The sequence below is a fragment of the Hibiscus syriacus genome, unplaced genomic scaffold, assembly GCF_006381635.1.
Source record: "Hibiscus syriacus cultivar Baekdansim isolate YM2019G1 unplaced genomic scaffold, ASM638163v2 tig00000916_pilon, whole genome shotgun sequence".
Lineage (NCBI taxonomy): Eukaryota > Viridiplantae > Streptophyta > Magnoliopsida > Malvales > Malvaceae > Hibiscus > Hibiscus syriacus.
Genome location: NW_024061833.1, coordinates 1,884,145 through 1,901,654, shown reverse-complemented (window position 1 = coordinate 1,901,654; position 17,510 = coordinate 1,884,145). Strand labels below are relative to the sequence as shown.

General features: G+C 40.0%; 1 pseudogene; it reads right to left on the bottom strand.

Annotated features, from left to right (window-relative positions):
• Positions 1–16,700, bottom strand: part of LOC120117865 — a 30,640-nt pseudogene extending 13,940 nt beyond the window's left edge.
• Between the last annotated feature and the right edge of the window lie 810 nt (positions 16,701–17,510).

Below are 17,510 nucleotides of genomic sequence, written 5' to 3'. Positions count from 1 at the left end.
TGTGGGATCGGTTAGTACAAAACAGGATAACTCTTCAGTAGCAAATTTTACGGTGGCCGATGATGGTGAGTTCAGAGATGAAGCTTCATCGGAGGAGAAAGAAGATAGGTGTTCAGGAGGGGTAGGTAGCTCAAAGTTGCTAGCTGAGGATTCTAGGGACACAATAGACAGATGGTTGGTAGGGGATGTTCGTACAACAGTGGTAGGCTGTAGTGAAAGTCAGCATTTAATGTTGCAGGTTGGAGAAGGTCAACCTAGTGGAGGAAAGTTGTCAGATTTTTCAGATGAAGATTTGAATTTTAAAGGGGATTACAGGGGTCTTGGTTTAAGGAATGATATCTTCTTTAAAAGGGAGAAAGCCCAATCAGAGGAGTTGAGTGAGCCCAATTCAAAAAACATTGATATTTCTCCTGCTGGGCCAGCTGTTAATTTAATTAAATTGGGCTATGGTCATTATAAGGAGTCTAAGGGGGAAATATTAGGAGTTCAGCAGCATCATGGTTCGGCTGAAACAAATACGCAGAATGTGGATAATGTTCCGTCAGACTTAATCCCAATTTCGATTCCTAGTGGGGCCATTGACAGAGGGACTTCAAAAAAGTCAAAGGATGAAAGGTTAAAGGAAGTAACAGTCCAGGATAATGAAGATAGTAGAGTGGAGGCAACAGAGGTGGTAAGGGAAGCAAGGCTAGTTCATATGGGTAGTAACCAAGGGTTAGGATTATATAAAGACTCTCTTGTAAATGGTTTAAGGAGTTGGAGTCCTTTAGATCATTTGTCTAGAAGTCTACATATAAGGAATGCATCGATAGGAAGGTGGAATGGAGGCTCTATCTCTAGAGTGTATAAAAGAACTAGAGACAGAAATGTGTGGTTTAACCTGAGCAGGAAAGAAGGAGCATTGCAATCTTTGGAGATGACTGATCATAACAGGATTATAATTGAGCCTATGGCGAGTAATCAATCTCTTCCTGTTATTGTGGAGGGAAGATCCATGGGAATGGAGGAGGTAGGTGGTTCTAGGCACATTTCTGCAAAGGTTAGGAGTGTAAAAGATGTTACAACAGATTGTCAGTCTGATCCAGTGGTTAGGGTGGACAAAAGAAGGAAGAGAAGGCTTCTGATCAGGGAAGCTCTTGATGTGGTCAGTCTACATACTGCATCATCTTTAAATTTCTCGGTATTTTTTAAGGAGGCTTTGGCAACATGGGAAGTCAGTAGAATTTTGGGGATTACATTCAAAGAGGGGAAGAAGGCCTTCTTGGAAAAATATTATAAATTTTGAGGAAGGATTGGAAGAAAGCAGGGTAAGGTTGGACTCGGGGGAATAGACTTTTGTCTACTTTTTTGCTCTGAGGCTTTGGTTTAACAACAGTCTTCATGATAAAGATAAAGATTATTTCATGGAATGTAAGAAGTTTTGGTAAGAAGGAAAAATCAAGAGCTTTAGCAACTATGGTCAGGAAGCACAAACCGTGCATCCTCCTTATTCAAGAAACAAAGTTAGTAAATTGTTCTCAGGCTTTTAGGAGAAGGATAATGGAGAAATGTTTGTTCCAGCAATGGGGTCTGCAGGGGGTTTAATGGTTATGTGGAATGATAAGGATTTTGAAGTTCTCAATAGTCACTTAAGTGGTCGATTCATAGCAGTTTTTGGGAAGTTTAAGAACACAAGTGAAGAGTGCGTGATTATTAATGTGTATGGTCCTTCCATTGATTCGGAATAGGTTGAATTTTTCAGGGAACTGTTGGATTTCGTTGCTGCTCAAACCATGTCAGTCTGCATTGGGGGGGATTTTAATGTGTACCTTGATCCGATAGAGAAGTTGGGAAAGTCTCAAAATTGGCTCTCTATTGATATTCTGAGAAATTTCTTGAACCAAACTAACTTGATTGATCTTCCTATGGTAGGGGGAAAGTTTACATGGTGTAATAATAGAGAAGCTTCTACTTGGGTCAGACTTGATAGGTTTCTAATTTCTGGGAATTTTCTGATCTGGTTTCCGAATATTGTGCAGAGCATGTTACCTAGGTCTTTATCAGATCACAATCTCATTGCATTGGAGGAAAAATCTATAGATTGAGGCTCTAAACCGTTCAGATTTTTTAATTATCTATTAGAGGAGGAAGGTTTTGAGGATTTGGTTAAATTGTCCTAGGATAATTTGCGGGTGAGTAAGAGGAAAAGGGGTATCTTCAGTTTTTTACAAAGAACCAAAAAATCCATCAGAAACTGGTCTGGCAGAAAGTTTCATGGGATTTCTGAGTCAATTACAGAATTAGAATTGAAGATTAATGATCTTGAAATTAAAGCACAAAGTGGTGTTATCTCCCAACAGGCGTGGGATCAACTGTTACAGTTCAGATCGAACCTTTGGAGGTTGTATAGAATTGAAGAAAGTATTTGGTTCCAGAAATCAAGGGCTAGATGGATCAAAGATGGGGACAGAAACACAAGATTCTTTCATTTGTCTGCGTTAAACAGGAGTAAAAGAAATGAAATTTCAAGTTTGAAGTTTAATGGCTCTGATGTATCTGATCCGCAATTGATTAAGTTGCATATTGCGGATTATTTTAAGGAAGCTTATAATTCTAAGTTAACTCTGGAAGTGGTTGATTTATCTCTGGATTTTGCAAAGCTGACAGGGGACCAATCTTCAAAACTTGAGGAGTATTTTTCAGAAAATGAAATATGGCAAGCGATAGCTTCATCGGACAGTTCTAAAGCACCTGGCCCGGATGGCTTCACCATGGGTTTTTTCAAAAAATGTTGGCCTACCTTAAAGGAGCAGGTTATGAAATTTTTTCAGGATTTCTACTATGGTAGGGTATGGGAACATGGGGCGAATCATGCATTTATTACGCTCATTCCGAAGAAACTTAATCCGGATAATGTGGAGGACTTTAGACCGATTAGTCTTGTGGGCAGTCTATATAAGATCCTTTCTAAAGTGTTATCCAAGAGATTGAGTTGTTGTGTTGGAGATATCATAAGTCAGTTTCAATATGCATTCATACCGGGGAGACAACTGTTGGACTGCGCTTTTATCGTGAATGAAGGAATTGATTATTAGAGAAAACAAGGGTTGCAAGGGGTTGTTTTAAAAGTTGACTTTCAGAGAGCTTATGATACTGTGGAATGGCCAATTTTATTTAGAGCAATGTCAGAGATGGGTTTAGGCTACAGATGGTCCTCGTGGATTTCTCAGTGCCTTTCGACAGCCTCGATTTCGATTCTGGTTAATGGGTCTCCTTCGGAAGAGTTTCCTATGGCCAAGGGTTTACGACAGGGTTGTAGTCTCTCGCCGCTCTTGTTTAACATAGTTGGTGAGATACTCTATTTGATGTTATCCAAAGCAGTCGAAAAGGGATTGTTCCAAGGTTTTGTTATTGGGAGAGCTGAAAATTCTACTACATTGTCTCGCCTACAGTTTGCGGACGATCTGATCATTTTTTGCCAAGCAAATATAACTCAGATCAAGAATGTCATAAGAGTGCTGAGGATTTTTAGTGTTATGGCGGGTTTGCATCTAAATTTGGTGAACAGTAAGCTGTTTGGAATTAACATGGAGGATGAAGTATTAGCAGATTGGGCATCGCAAGTGGGTTGTTCAGTAGGTTATTTTCCAACAGAGTATTTGGGTCTTTCTCTGGGTGCTAAGAGAAATTCAGAGGCTTTATGGAATCCAGTTTTTAGGAATTTTAGTGCTAAACTTGCTGGTTGGAAAGCTTCATGTCTGTCATTGGCCGATAGGACAGTATTATTGAAGACGGTGCTAACTTCTTTACCAATTTTTTTCTTATCTCTGTTTAAAATGCCTTGCAAAGTTGGTAAGAATTTAAATTCGTTAATGGCTAATTTTCTATGGGGTGACAAAGAGGAAAAGAGGAGAATTCATTGGGTGAATTGGAGTACGGTTTGTAGGCCATTGAATGGAGGCGGTTTAGGTGTCCAAGATTTGAATCTCACCAATCGGGCTCTATTGGGTAAGTGGGTGTGGAAATTTGCCAATGACAAAAATTCCCAATGGAAAAGAGTGTTGTGCAGCAAACACAAGGTTAGTTGCAATAATATGTCTATTAGGGAGGTCACTTATCCGCATTCTTCTTGGATTTTGAGAGGAATTGCTAATAATTACTTGAAGAATGATTCGGTAGGAGATTGTTTTAGATCAAATTCGAAGTTGAAAGTGGGAAATGGAAAGTCCATTTCTTTTTGGAATGATGCATGGGCTGATGAGACTTCTTTAAAATTTCTTTTCCCTAGAATTTTTGTGCTCTCTCCTATTAAAGAGGGGAAGATCGTAGAGTTTGGAAGCTTTGAACAGAGCGGTTGGGTGTGGAATGTCCAAACTAGAAGGAATTGGTGTGATTGGGAATTGGTCCAATGGATGGATTTGATGTCTAAACTGAACGATATCCAACTTTCAGAGCTGGTGGAAGATTCTTTATCGTGGTCTGCTAGTGGAGATGGTCTATATTCGGTCGAATCATGCAGAAATACTCTTGCCAGTGAGTTGGGGGGTAGTGCTTTGTGGATACAAGGGGTTTGGATGGGTCTTGCTCCACCTCGGGTGGAAGCTTTCCTTTGGCAGCTCGCACATCAGAAAGTAGCAGTCAAAGCTGAGTTGGTTAAGAGAGGTATACCCCTAGGAGATGATATTTTGTGTCCCTTGTGTAAGAAACAGGAGGAATCAGTGCAACATTTATTTATTTCTTGTTATGTTGTTTGGGAATTATGGAACAAAATAGCTAGTTTATGGGACATATCGTTGGTGCTACCACAAGATCCTCCTTCGCTTCTTTGTTCATGGGGTGAGTTGAGGGTGAACTCAATGATTTGGAAATTTATCCCGGGAGTAATCTTTTGGTCAATCTGGAAAGTTAGGAATGCAATGGTTTTTGAAGGATCTCTTCTTGACAGAATGTCGTTGTTCTTCATTGTTAGATTCAGGCTTACTAAATGGTTCCTAGCCAAATTTCCTAAAATAACTATTCAGGAGGATGTATTGATTGGTAATCCATCCCTTGCAGATGGAGTGTCACTATTGAAAGCTAAAGATTGTCATGTCTTAAGATGGATTCCCCCCGGTAGATTTCCTAAAGATGAATGTCGACGGAGCTGTTAGGCTTGATGGTTCGGGTGGAGGAATTGGAGGTATATTAAGAGATTGGAATGGCTGTACCCTTTTGATTTTTTCAGAGAATGTTGGTCAAGGAACTCCTCCACTTGCTGAATTAAAAGCTATAAAAAGAGGCATTGAAATTTTTTTGTCTTCACGTTGGGAGTCTATTGGTAGGTTGATTGTTGAGAGTGATTGTTCGTCGGTAGTGGATTGGATTCATTCCCTGGTTCTGGCCCCAGTTTTTTTATCGCATCTAGTTTATCAGATTTCTACTCTTATCACGGGAAAGGTTCATTCAGTGAGGTTAATTCCAAGGGCGTGCAATGGAGAGGCAGACAGTTTAGCAAAGAAAGGGATAGGTTGACTGTGTGAGATGATTATTATGGCAGTTGGAGTGTTTAAGTATTAAGTACTGGATTTTAGGGTAATTGTTAAATCTTATGTAAACTTTCAATATCAATAAAAGTTCTAAGGCACTCTTTTCCTCCTTCCGTTGATTTAGGAGTTTATTCTAAAGCTCCATTAATCAAGAACGGGGTTTTTAACGAGGCCTTCCATTCTTATCAAAAAAAAATCTCTTCTAGGAATATTATCATCAGATGGATTCCCATGAGCTGTAATTGGGAGGCAGACAAGTTAGCTAAGGAGGGGATTGGTTGAATGTGTTCAAAGTCTGTGTTATTTTGTTGATGTATTGTTTTTCATGAAGCTAGCTTGTAACATGTAGTATTATGTATTAAGGCTTATTAATAAATTGAGGTGCTCTTTTCCTCCTTCCACTAGTTGCCTCTTTCACAAGAGCCAACTATGAAGGAGGTTTTTAATGAGGCCTCCTATTCTTATAAAAAAAAAAGAGACCTCCACAGCAGCAACCTTTAAGCATATACATTAGCACAGGGATGATTGACCCAGCTAATATTTATGTAGAAACCGATTCATTGGTTGTTGCCAAAACGAACCTTTCTAAGGTAATAAATGAAATGATATAGAGCACAATCACAACCTAATTACAAATTGGGTAAAGAATAGGAAAAAAACTACCATAGCTTTCACCGCGTTTGTAACACCAGGGGCAGGATCTAAAGGCTCAGGATCTGGAGTAGACCTTTCCAAAGGAGCAGCATATTTTACAAATGGGTGATCTAAAAGCTGAGCCGCTGTAGGACGATGTAGTGGGTTGCGTTGCAAACACTGCCGCACAAAATCTTTTCCTTCATCTGAGAGGTATTCTGGAATGGCTGGAAGTTCCTTACTATTTCCAATCTTGAACATAGCAGCAACCTGACATGCAAATATCAAACAAATAGAAACAAAAACTTTAATTAGGTTACATGCTTGAAATTTTATCTATATACATAGACGAGAAATATCATGAAAGACGACTAAACAACACTAAATTTTCAAGTATCCTATCCTTGCTATTTTTACAACTGACCCCTTCGTATTGACTCCAAGGAGGTTTTGTTGTAGCCATTTCCAAAACAGTGCATCCAAGACTCCATATATCCACAGCAAGGTTGCACCCATTTGAGTTCCTTATAACCTGGGAAATAATAGAGCAGAAAAAAATTGAGAAACAGTAGAAGGAAGATTTCACGGTTGAAGAAAGCTAAAACCAGATAAACGATAGTCCCCCCCCCCCAAAGTGATGGATTAGAACTTGAAGTAACCCTTAAAACCAAATAGAGAAATTAAGTCCGACCTCAGGTGCCATCCAATAAGGGCTTCCTTTAAACGATAGTGGACATGACTGCCCTGCAATCTGCAAAGCATGTGTTTTAAAACTAGGAAATCGCCTTGAAGAAGAAAGCCTAATCATTGAGTAATATCGCAGCATAAATGAGTCATAATATAATCTCCACAACCTTGGACTACCTCAAGTTTACTTTAGTCTGATTAAGTTCATTTTTTTTTTTTGATAAGAATTGCAGGCCTCATTAAAAACCCCCTTCTTGACTAATGGAACTTTTGAGAAAGTTCCTTAATCAGTGAAGGGAGGAAAAGAGTGCCTTAGGATTTTATTGCTCAAGAAACACAGTACATAAAAAACAACCAGCAGACTGACTAAACACCATAAAAATTACAGAACATTTAAAACGACCAGTCCGCCCCTACACAATAGCGAAACTACCACATCCCCTACAACCACAATAACCCAAGACCCTACTGAATGACCTCTAAAGCAATAATGTGTGATCAGCCAATCCCCTGTTTAGCTAAGGCATCAGCCTCACAATTACATCTCCTCGGTATATGTCTAATAATGATCGCCCTACTCCGAGATTAAGGAAGCAATTTTTTGAACCAATAAACTAAGGAAAGGAGGAGAAGAAGTCAGCAGTAAGATCCAATCCACCACTGTCTTACAATCACTCTCAATAATTAACCTTCCTTGAGTCGCCCATTCCGATGATAGAAAAAATTCAATGCCTTTCTCTATGGCTTTCATCTCAGCGAGTGGAGGAGGACTTGGACCAACAGCAAGCGAGAAAGACCCAAGGATTTTGCTTTCTGAGTCCCTTAAAATGCCCCCCATTCCCCCCAATAGCCCGTCCCCACTAACTGCCCCATCAACATTAACTTTAAAAAAATGAAGGGGAGGAGGAAGCCATTCCTGAACCTTCATCCTTTTAGGGTGCCTTGTCTGGTGCTTGTCTGCGAGCGACGGGTCTCCTACAAGCGAATCAACCTGAATGATAACGTTCGGGTATTTAGCAAGGAACCACTTAACCAACCTAAATCTGCATATGAAGAAAAGATTAGGTTTGTCCAGTTTCCAATCATCAAAAACCACCGAATTTCTAGCCTTCCATAGTGACCAAAGAACTACCCTCGGTATAAAGCTCCATATTAATGACTTTGGCCTTAAATCCGACCAGGAGCACAGCAAAGAGGCTGGATCATTAGGTAAAACTGACGAGACTCCCCATAACCTCCAGAAACTGCTCCATAAATCCCATGCAACCTGACACGAAATAAACAAATGCTGAACTGTTTCCTCCTGCTTAGCACATAACGGGCAAGACACCTCCTCCAACGTAACACCCCTTTTTATCAACTCCGATCTGACTGCCAGTCTTTGATGAGAAACCTGCCAGAGAAAAGTTTCGACTCTAGGTGGGGCCAAACCTGACCAAACGAATTTCTTCCAAGTAAGACTGCCCCTGAGTTGGAAGAAAGGGTCAACCTGCAGGCTTTAGCAGTAAACAATCCATCACTCTTTCCCGACCACGCCAAAAAATCATCCACCGAATCAGATAGCCCAACATTCTCCAATAGTGTCATCAATCGAATCCAGTGCTCCATCTCCCAGTCACAGAGATTCCTTCTCGTATGAATGTTCCAAATCCACTTATTGCTTATTATACTTCCAAACTCTGAAACTTTTCCCCACTTATTGTTAGATAGAGCATATATCCTCGGAAATTGACTTTTTAAGGATTCCTCATTTAGCCACACATCATGCCAGAATACAATCGACTTTCCATTACCTACTTGTATCTTCGAGTGAGATCTTAAACCATTTCCAATTGCGTCCTCTGCCAAGTAATTTCTTGTAATACCCTTCCATATCCAAGAATCCGAAGGAGAGATTACCTTGTTAAGGTCTAAAGACATAGTACTCGCATTATGTTTACTGCAAATCATGTTCTTCCAGAGTTAGTCCTTTTCATTTGCGAATTTCCATACCCATTTACCTAGTAGTACTCTGTTAGCGAAATTCAAATCCAAGATTCCCAGCCCATCCTCCTCTACGGGAAGACAAACCCTTTTCCAATTCACCCAGTGAATTCTGCTTTTTGAAGAACCCTCCCCCCACAGAAAGTTTGCCATAATAGAATTTAGTTTCCTATAAACCTTACTCGGAATTCTGAAAATAGAGAGGAAAAAAATTGGCAGGGAGGATAAAACTGATTTAATCAACACTAATCTGCCCGCCATAGAAAGTGAGAAAGCTTTCCATCCGGATAATTTTTTGTTGAAGCTTTGCATGACTAGCTCCCAAAGAGCCTCTGAGTTCCTTTTTGCACCTAATGGTAACCCTAAATACACTGTTGGAAAAACCCCAACAGCACAACCAATCTCCTTAGCCCATTCATTTAGTACCTCGCCCTCCACATTGATTCCATACAAATTACTCTTCGACATATTCAAATGGAGGCCAGTCATTATGCTAAAAGTTCTCATGACTCTTTTAATATTGAGGATGTAGGTAGATGAGTCTCGGCAAAACACAATCAAGTCATCCGCAAACTGTAGATGAGTTAGACTGAGGGCATCCGACCTTCCAAAAGTAAATCCCTGAAAAAGTCCCACATCCGCCGCTTTCATCAACATACGATTTAACAGTTCCCCCACTAAATTAAACAAGAGAGGAGACAAACTACATCCTTGTCTCAACCCTTTGCCCATCGAGAACTCCTCTGTAGGAGAACCGTTCACTAATACCGATATCGACGCCGTAGAGAGGCAACATTTTATCCAGGAAACACATCTCTCCCCAAGCCCATGACTCTCAGTAATCTAAAAATAATTGGCCATTCAACCGAGTCATACGCCCTCTGAAAATCAGCTTTGAAAACCACCCCTTTCAGCCCTCGCTTCCTCCAACTATCTATACCTTCGTTTGCAATAAAAACACAATCTAGTAATTGTCTCCCCGGAATAAATGCAAACTGTGAAGGGCTCACAATATCTTGGATCACCGAAACTAGTCTCCTTGCTAAAACTTTGGAGATGATTTTATAGAGACTGCCAACTAGACTTATAGGTATGTAATCTTCAATACATTTCGGATTGCCTTTCTTTGGAATCAGAGAAATGAACGCATGATTAACTCCATGATCCCATTTTCTTCCATAGTAAAAATCCTCCATAAACTTCATAAGATGCCCCTTTATAATTGGCCAGACTTTCTTATAAAACCCCATTGTAAAACCATCAGGGCCTGGAGCTTTAGAGCTGTCCGAAGAAAAAATTGCCTCCCTTACTTCCTCTTCTGAAAAAATAACCTCGAGGCCAGTCCTTTGCTCTTCTCTCAATATATCAAAATTCAGGTTCAAGTTCTCTACCTCTAAAAAATCTTTGGAATTATAAGCTTTCTTGAAGAACTGAGAGACAGCAACTTTAATCACCTCTAGGTCTGTCAACACCTCCCCATCCACTTTCAATTCCGAAATAGTGTTGAATCTGTTTCTGTTAACAGCACATAGGTGGAAAAACCTAGTGTTTCTGTCTCCGTCTTTAATCCATTTCTCTCTCGACAGTTGAAACCAAATACTTTCTTCGATTCTGTGCAATTTCCAGAGCTCATTTCTGGAATATAGGAGCTGTTCCCAGTCCAAAGTAGACAGTCCACTGCTTTGTGCCTTAATTTCCAAATCATAAATTTTACTCTCCAACCCAGTAATAGCTTCTGATATCCCCTGTTTACTTCTGATTGGCCATTCCTTGATACGTTTTTTGGTTCCTTTTAATAAATTAAACATTCTGCTTCCCCCTCTATCATTGACCCGATCTGACATTACATTTTGAACCATATCTACAAAACCATCCTCCTCCATCATATAGTTAAAAAACCAAAATGGTTTCGGTCCCCAGTTCTTCCCATCTTCCGCCAATAGAATAGGGTATTGATCAGAAAGAGATCTAGGGAGTAGTTTCTGAACCACCTTGGGGAAGCAACTTAAGAAGCTGCTGCTCAATAAGAAACGATCCAACCTTACCCAAGTGGTAACCTCTCTATGACTACCCCATGTAAAGGTGCCACCAACCAAAGGGAGGCCAATTAGATTTGATTGTTGCAGGAAATTCCTTAGCAGACCCATTGAATGCCAGTTTTGAGAGGCACCAATCTTCTCCTCTTATTCGAGATAAGCATTGAAATCTCCCCCAATGCAGAGAGACAGATCAACCGAATGAACAAAACTCAACAGCTGACTAAAAAACTCCTTTTCTTCCTCAACCGATGGGCCATATACATTAATAAAAACACACTCCACCTTAGACACCTTGAACCTTCCTTTTAACATCTGAAATCTACTATGATTGCCCACCTCATTTGCCTCAAAAACATTTTCATTCAAACACATCAATCCACCAGCAGACCCATCCGCTGGCTGAAAACTTGCTCCCTTTAGTAACTTTCCTCCTAACTTCCTATTCAATCCCTTCTGACTTTTATTTAGTTTTGTCTCCTGTAAAAACAATACAACCGGTTTAATCTTATTTACAAGTCTCGACACCCCTCTAATTTTTTCCTTTCTTCCTAATCCCCTAACATTCCACGAAATAAAATTGCACTCCATCATAAGCACTTCCTACCGAAACCTTCAGGACACAGAAACTGGCTCACTGACCAGCTTCATTGACCACCCCTGCTCCTTCCTCCATCTTTCTAATTTTATCCATAAAAGCCTCCCTCCCTTCCTTGAAAGAAATGCCTAACCTCTGACAAACTTCCCAAGTATTCAATGCTTCCTCCAAAACTTTAGAGAAGGACCGAGAATAGACTGTAGACACTTCTGCATTTGCCAAAGCATTTGAGATTAAGCCTCTTCTCTTCTTTCTGTATAATCTTCGACTCCTTGAAATAATAGACGGGTCTGCCCCCCCCCTGGTTGAAGAAAAACTGCTTTTCATATGCCCCGTAGAAGTATTCTGAATTTGACCAGAACCTGTTAACTCCTTGACTTGGCCCCTATCCCCTGAAGCTGAAGAAAATTGCTTAAAATAATGAAGAACCAGCCTGTTCTGACTGTGCTTATGACTATTTTCTGAACATAGCCATACTCTTCTTGTTTTCGACCTTCTGTACACCCTAACAAAACGTCCACAACCCCTCACACCTTCAGAAGTCTTGCTAATTGACAATCCTTTCGAAACCTGAAATCCCAATCTCCATCTCCTACACCTCTTCCCCATTGGATTGCTAATAGCCTTTTTAGATTTACATCCTTTATCACCCTTAGCCCAATCTTCCAATTCCTTGCTGTTTTCCTTCACCTCCTCCCCCATGAAACTACTATTTTCCTCATATGTTTGGAAAAGAGTTTGGTCCTGGAAATTACTTTCATTATCCACAGGACAACACTGGGCTGGAGAAATATACCCAATCTGCTTAGGCCCAATCTCCACATATCTGCCCGTTTTAGGGTTAATCCCACAGTCTTTGACACCTTTATCTTGCCCCAAGGATCCACCTCCCAAACTGCACACCCTTTTTCTCTCAGCAGAAAGGGCTTCTGACACTTTCTTCTTACTTTTAACCTCACCTAGTACTGTCCCCTGATCACTATGGACAGTCCCTATAATATCATTGGCTTCCACGTTTAAATTCAAATTGCCATCAAACAACGTGTCAACCCCATGAAAAGCGCCTGACATCGACTGAAAATTCAACTGTCCTTGCAGAGCTTCTCTATCGTCTCCTTTGTTCCCTTCCGATTGAGTTTCTTCCCCCGGGACGACCCGTCCTTCCACAGAACCGGCTTCATCCACCCCATCATCCAGCTCCGGAAAGAACTCATCACAGCCTTCCACTTTGATTTTAATAATGAAGGATCTACCATATGTATTAATGACTTCCTGGGACGGAATATCAAACGGACTTTCCACTCTTATCAGCAATTGAGTCACCCTGCAATCCACTCTTTGAGCAGTTTGATCCTGAATCTTTACTAACTTGCCCCATCTCTCTGCCAAGCTAGAAAAGAAAGAAACTGACCAGGAATTCAGAGGGACACCCATCAAGGAAACTACACAGAAAGATAAAGGAACACCCTTCTCCTCCATAACAGGCTCAAGCCTTTCGAACCAAAAAGACAATGCCTCCCATTTATCCTTCACCGCTGCGGTTTTCTCTTCCACCGACTGAAAGACAATCAGACAGGCATTTTTCGCAAAACCCCACCTTAACACATTGACATTGAAGCCCTCAGTCCTTAAACTTCTTTGCACAAGCTCCACCTCGAAAATATGCTTACATATACCAGTTAGAGATGATCTTAACCAAGTTCTTTCTTCCAATGGAATATGCACATCCAAAGTCTTCTTACCCCCCTTCACATCGCCACCACTATTCCTCTGCTGGCTCTCCATAATATCCCTTCCCACAACCGACTCCTTGTAAGATCTACTATCATGAAATTTACTAAGCAACTCCCTCTTCCTAGCCTCAACATGGCTTATTGATCTCTTCCCACGCGACTCCTTTTCTCTGTCCACTCCTGACCCCGCTCCAGAAACTTGCTCACGGCCTCTCAGAAAGCCTCTCTTCTGATATTTTGCAATCGACACCAATATTTTCCTACCATCTACCACAACGTTATTCATCCTATCCTTTGCATTGAACAGATCCTCCTTACTTGCAAAATGCACAAAGGCGAATGTATAGTCCTTGTACTTTGGCCTTCTATTGACAAACGGAATGAATACTTTGATCACCTTGCCGAAATAACTAAAACGCTTCCATAAAACACTTCTATGAACTCTCCTACTAAGATTATCAATGAAAGCTACCCATGCTCCTTCGCCAGACAGTGCTCCGCCTCTGTCTGCAGAACCAATACCATGCGCCACGCTCACTCTCTCACTAACTTTCTCACTCATGACTCTCAATGGTTTTCCTGATTAAGTTCATTTAAAACAAAAATGATTAAGCCTACACTTGCATGCTTTGCCATCCCAAAATCTGCCAACTTAACATCACGACCATTAGGATCTACTAGTATGTTTGCTCCTTTAATATCTCTGCCCAAGAAATAAAGAACAAGATGGTGAAAGGTATATTCCTTTAAGCAAAAATCAATAGACAGCTGCCCGTGAAGCTATAATTCAAAAATATTAGATACCTAACTGACTCACCTGTGGACAGTAGACCTGGAATGTAGGTATGCAAGGCCAGACAAGATCTGTTGAGTATAACTTCGAATTGCTGACTCACCAAGTTGCCCATACTCCTGGAGAAGTTTATAAATTGACCCACCAGATACATACTCAAGGTATATGTAAAGCCTGTCATCTACCTGTAAAAAATTATCCCGAAGTTCTGTAAGTGAATCAAAATAATCCTTGCCTTCGCCCTTTTTCCTGAAAAAAATGCTTACATGTTATAGTAAACTTTAGTTGGGTAGTTTAAGTAACCATAAATGTAGTTCCCAAAAGTTTCTTAGCATTATATGATTCACCATTTCTCAATATTAAAGAGCAATGCTTCCAGATAGAATCCTTTCATCAATGGAACTTTTAAATATGTTCAACAACAATTTTAAAATAACCATACTTGACTACGAGATATGGTTCACTGTTTCTCAATATATAAAGAGCAACTCTTCCAGATAGAAGACAGAACCCTTTTGGTCTGTAAATGTTTTAAATAACCATAACAATACAAGATGTCAAGACCAATGAACAAAATGTCGTACATGGGACACACCTTTTCAGACCCATAGTATTGCACAATGTTTGGATGCCGCAAACAGTTCAACAAAGAAATTTCCTGTCAGAGCAATGAGAATATGAATTTCTACCACACCTATAACCAAATTAAAGCATAATAAGGAATCAAGAAACATATTATTTCTTTTGGCATCAAACAGACAACATCGAAGGAAAAACAGCTTACCTGCATTAACTGCTTAGTGCTTTCTTTTGACTTGGCATCATCTAAAAATAATGTAACCTCCTTCATTGCACACATTTCACCACTTTCACTGAAAAAGATAGAACACAAACAGTAAATAAACAAACTGAATTACTAAGTAACATTTCAAAAGGGAACACAAGAAGAAATCCTTGGATGCAAACTTGTTTAAAATAGAGTATGCAAAAGGAACTTGTAATTGATGGAGTATAATAAACACTGAATATTTACACAGCTCAATATAAACTAGCATAAGGCATAAACCATGGATACATGTTAATTTCTTAGTGTAAGAGATGTAAGAAATGAAGTTATTTCTTTGGAGTATTATACCTGCTAAAACCGACATAAACATGACCAAATGTGCCTCTACCCAGAAGCTTTCCTTTTTTCCATCGTGACCCTGGCTTTACGGGATTCTCCACCCTTGCTGGACTCCGTGGCATGGAGGGAGATGTTGCTACTGAGTTTGAATGAGAGAAATGAGATGAATTAGGAATTGTTATGGGAGGAAGGGGCAATCTATGGCTTTGTTGTTTCCCATCATCATGCAAGCTAGTATGTGACTCAGTAGCCATTCCTGCCGATCTAGGATGAATAGGAGTAACTGCACCACTATGTACTCTGGAACTGGGACCACCACTGGTCAACCTGGGACTTGGTATTGGAGAATACTCAGGGCTGCTCCTACTTTGTTGCCAGAATAACTGTCCTGACAGATCTCCACCTATTGAATTATGGCCAGAATTGTGACCTGAACCAGGACTGGAGCAATGGCAGATCCAAGTAAAGTGATATCAGTATAAGTCTTCTGCCCAAACAAGAGGGTTCATGACTTGCTCTGTGCCAAAAGCTTTCATTGGGCTTCTAGAGGGACTTGACATGGAGCTGTCAGGAGCACTGCTGAAAGCACCGTGATGTGGAATCTGTAGATTTGGAACATGATTGCTTAAAGTTCTACTTTTAGGTGATTTTGTGGAGCTACTATTACCAAATGATATATCCTGTGTGTTTGCTTCTCTCGAGTTACATTGGATGCCTGTAGAGGACTAGTCCTTAAGCATCAAACTTCAGACCAAAAAAAAACTGTAAGGGATAAGTTTGTACAATAAAATACTATGTTTGTACAATAATAAATCCTCAATGCAAGCACCATGGTTAACAAGAAACAGACTCACCTAGAACAGCTGCTGGCTGCAGTTCTAGTCCCATTGTTGTAATCAGTTGCCAGGGGGCTATGAAGCTGCATGTCAGTGGGATCATCACCTTCAGCGGAACCCCCACTTGAAACTGAAGCAGTAGTGTAATCTCCATCTAAGTCGTTAGGATTTGGCCTACAGCGTATACATCCAGGTCTAGGGAGAGGCAGAAATAGAGATGACTTGGAGCCTTTTACTGGCCTTGCTTTTGTTGAAATGCCGATTCCAGAACCTGTACGACCCACAATTGTGGGATGCAGATCAGGAAGTGGAAGCGGCTGAGAATGAGGTCTTTCAGCCAAGCTTTGACACCTAGAAACTTGTTTAGAAGATAAAGGAGACCTTGATTCTGCTCGGGAGTGAGATCCCTTTTCTGAAGTTATGTCACTGCAATTTCTTCTCAAAACTGCTGATCTACTGCTTGGTTTACCTTCAGGTGGAGTCTTAATTTTTAGGTGAAAGGAATCTATGAAACTCTCTTTGCTTGTCTTCTTCTTCGATTCTCTGGATGATGATTTACCCCACCATGAAGGCATTTTTCCAATTTTGAAGATCAACTGTACTATTTGGCAAGGTTTTCTAAAGCAAATCTACTTCCAAATATCATACTAAAACTCTAGACCCATATACGTTTCATATATTTAATTCAGAATGGATTCAAAAAAGAGAATCTTCGAAAGAATCTAGACCATGAGTTGGAATTCAGCAAGCTTCACAAATAACACCAAATGCCAGAATCTGAAGAAAAGAAAAAACAAAAGCAGATGAGGGACCACAGGTTTAGTTTCTATCAAACACATTTGAGTACTATGCTCAAGAACCGGCCGAAGTGCAGTAATAATCCATAACAGAAATCAACTACTTTAATTACTTCGACATGAAACATTTACTTTTCTAAGATAAAGAGTGATTTGTTTATGTTAAGACATGTTTGTCTAATTTCTAAACCAATAAAGTTCATCACATGATATCTTAAATTTCTTAATCAGTGGAATTAACTCCAAGACAAGCGCGCCACTAAAAATTCAGAGCAGACATTATTATAGAGCTGAAAGTCTGGAACCAGCCTTCTTAAATCTCAAGTCTCTAGTGCCTCTGGCTTTAGGGTTTTTCAGATGAACCCAAACTACCAGGTTCTAGCTGATTCACTTACATTCGTCGAAACCTCTAAACAAACTGAAATTCACATCTTACTCTATAGCCAAACAAACTCAAATTCAATCCCTTATAAGCAACAAACATCTCTCAATATTCATAAAGCAACCCAAAAAACCCATGATTGAGCGAATCTCAACCTTTTAACAGTTTAGACTGTGAAATAATACTTGAACATTTTCTTTTCCCTCTCCCACTTTCCGCTGAACCAAACGAAAATATACAATCTCGAAACTGCTCAAAAAGCGTGAGTCACAAAACATACAGATCTACATACAAACTCCAACGAACACCAAAATTAATCGAAAATGAATAGCTGACAAAATGGATCAACCATCAAAGAAAACAAAAGAAGAAAAGGAAAAGGAATCTTACTTCACATCACAT